This window comes from Phallusia mammillata, chromosome 6 (genome assembly GCF_965637545.1).
Source record: "Phallusia mammillata chromosome 6, kaPhaMamm4.hap1.1, whole genome shotgun sequence".
In the NCBI taxonomy this organism is placed as follows: Eukaryota; Metazoa; Chordata; class Ascidiacea; order Phlebobranchia; family Ascidiidae; genus Phallusia; species Phallusia mammillata.
This window is the reverse complement of record NC_137257.1, coordinates 23,217,800-23,220,142: the sequence shown is the minus strand read 5'-3', so window position 1 is coordinate 23,220,142 and position 2,343 is coordinate 23,217,800. Positions and strand designations below refer to the sequence as shown.

The following is a 2,343-nucleotide window of genomic DNA, read 5'->3' as shown; positions in this document are numbered from 1 at the left end:
AGATGTAGTTTAGAGCTGACCTGTGAAAACCGTTTTTGTTTACATCAAGGCCTTTGTGATTTTAAACCAGTTAATACTAGTACTTAAAATGATGAAATAACAAATGCACAGTTAAGGGCAACATTTTATTAATGAAAAAATGAACCCAATTTCCACACAATAACATACTCATATTGGGTGCCACAGTTATATGAAAGAAGAAATAAATGTGAAGAGGATAAATAATTAGAAGATTGATTTATCAAGCAAAAACCTGCATTTACAATGAGTACACTAAAAAGGGGTCATCAAGTGAACAGACTGAGAAACAAAAAAGGTGAAACAACATTCAGCTGAAAATGCAATGTGTTGCGAGTTACTGAAATAAAATTAAACCAGCTACCATGTGAAAGATGAGGTTGTATCAAACAAGCTATCATAGAGATTACTGGTTGAAAATAAAGGTTTTTCATTCCTGTCTGATGAATCACTTTTACTGAAAGAGTCTACATCAAAGTGAAAATGTATAAATATTTACCCAAGAGATGCTTTTTTAACGACGCCATGATTATGTCATGTAGGTAAGACAGCGTTAATACCAACAAATGTTTAAACACATCTAACCAACACAACAAGTTTGCCTTAATTTGGGTACGAGATTAAAATAACACCAACAAATCATTGAACACATCTAACATAACAAGTTTGCTTTAAATTGGGCACAAGAATTGTTAAATAAACCTGCCTTCGGGTAGTACAGCGGCAAAAAAAACACATATTTCGATTCATGTAAAACTGAAGTGTGTGGTGAATATCTTAAAATAAAATGTTCCCCTGCAAGTGAGGCAAGAAGCATTTTGTATCCATCAATGATTTAGCTGACACTTCAGTGAGCTCATTTCACCCACACCATTCTTCCACAATCAATTACTTTCTTCCATGTTGTCCAAGGCAATCTTGAATTACCTTTGGAATGATTCTGCTGCTATTTTCTGCTTCTATTCAGTTTTCCAGATGTTGAACTGCAACAAAAAATAAAAGAAAAAGTGTAGGCAACATTTAATTTGACAAGTAGGAGTTTACACAAAAATGCTTGAGTTAGGCCAGTAGAAATGAAAGCCAATGTTTTACAAAACCAGGATCACACTAGAGATGAGCTACCATATTTTTAAACATGCCTAAAAAAATAACAAATTACCATCTGCTAAAATAATAGAAACAGTTGAGAATGACAAGCATATCATGACAATTGACAACCACTTACCATGTATCATTGCTTTTCAAATCCAATGTCCCAATTCCTTCATTTGATAGTGTGCTAGGCCTTAGTTTGCTTCATGAAGCACTAGAAATGCTTCCCCCACCCTGAACTGTCACTTTTCACTACTCCATTTGTTATCAAAACATGGATGCCTATTAGATACAACAACCTTGGCCCATTTTGTATTTTACAGTTTACAATCGAGGAGAATCTGGTACTGCTGCTATTTCACTGCTTAAAATGCGTTTGCTTTTGTCATAACAGTTCACATTTAACTGCCAATTTCATGTAAAACTCATTTCACCTGCGATTATTTCCACAGAAAATATAATATTTTTCAATAAAAAATAAATTTAATGCTTCACTACCATTGCCGATAAAATCGGGCTGTGTTATAACACATGTTCTAAAATTATAACACCGCCCGATAAGAAACGGGGATTTTTTCATAACACAAGCGCTTCTAATCGAGCACTTGTTGACGAATCGGGTGGTGTGACTTTGTCAACAACAATTTGGCGTTAGCGATGGTCTGAGGTCCTCGTTAGTTAGCGAGGTCCGGATAGCGAGACGGGGGTTCGTAATACCAAATCTCAACTTAACGAGGTCGTGCGTCAATACCAAGCTCGCTAAACTTAGCGAGATGTGTTCGTAATGCCACCCCAGACCTCAGGCCTGTATTTCTGGAATCAAGGAAGAGCAGTTGCACTGCCAAAACAAATAAAACCTTGAGAAGGGATGGACTACAGGAAAAGGCAGGGCAGATCGGAGACATCAAGCACTCCAAGTTAAAAGGCATTTACTTGACAATTAGCTATAACTAAAGTTATTGTACTAGTAAACATATTGACTATTATGGAGAATGTTATACCAATAGATTATTGGATCTACTTTATCGAACTGTGTTGACTGATTATTTTTAACTGTAGTTACTGCATGCATAATAAACAAACTTTTGGAGGACTGTTGAAATGAGTGATATAATGTTTTAATTTAGGTACAACTGTTTTGTTCCATATAAAGAGTTGCAAATAATGTAAACCATGAAGGAAAATAAATAGCCTGTGTAGCAAGAGACAAACTAATTTAAATTGCTGACAAAT

General features: G+C 35.3%; 1 long non-coding RNA gene across 1 annotated transcript; it reads right to left on the bottom strand.

Moving 5' to 3' along the window:
• Nucleotides 1-106: 106 nt before the first annotated feature.
• LOC145232965 (uncharacterized) lies at nt 107-1,732 on the bottom strand. The gene is made up of 2 exons (XR_013860980.1): nt 1,244-1,732; nt 107-1,001 (listed from the first exon to the last, which is right to left on the bottom strand). It is a non-coding gene; the product is annotated as an uncharacterized LOC145232965 (long non-coding RNA).
• Nucleotides 1,733-2,343: the final 611 nt, after the last annotated feature.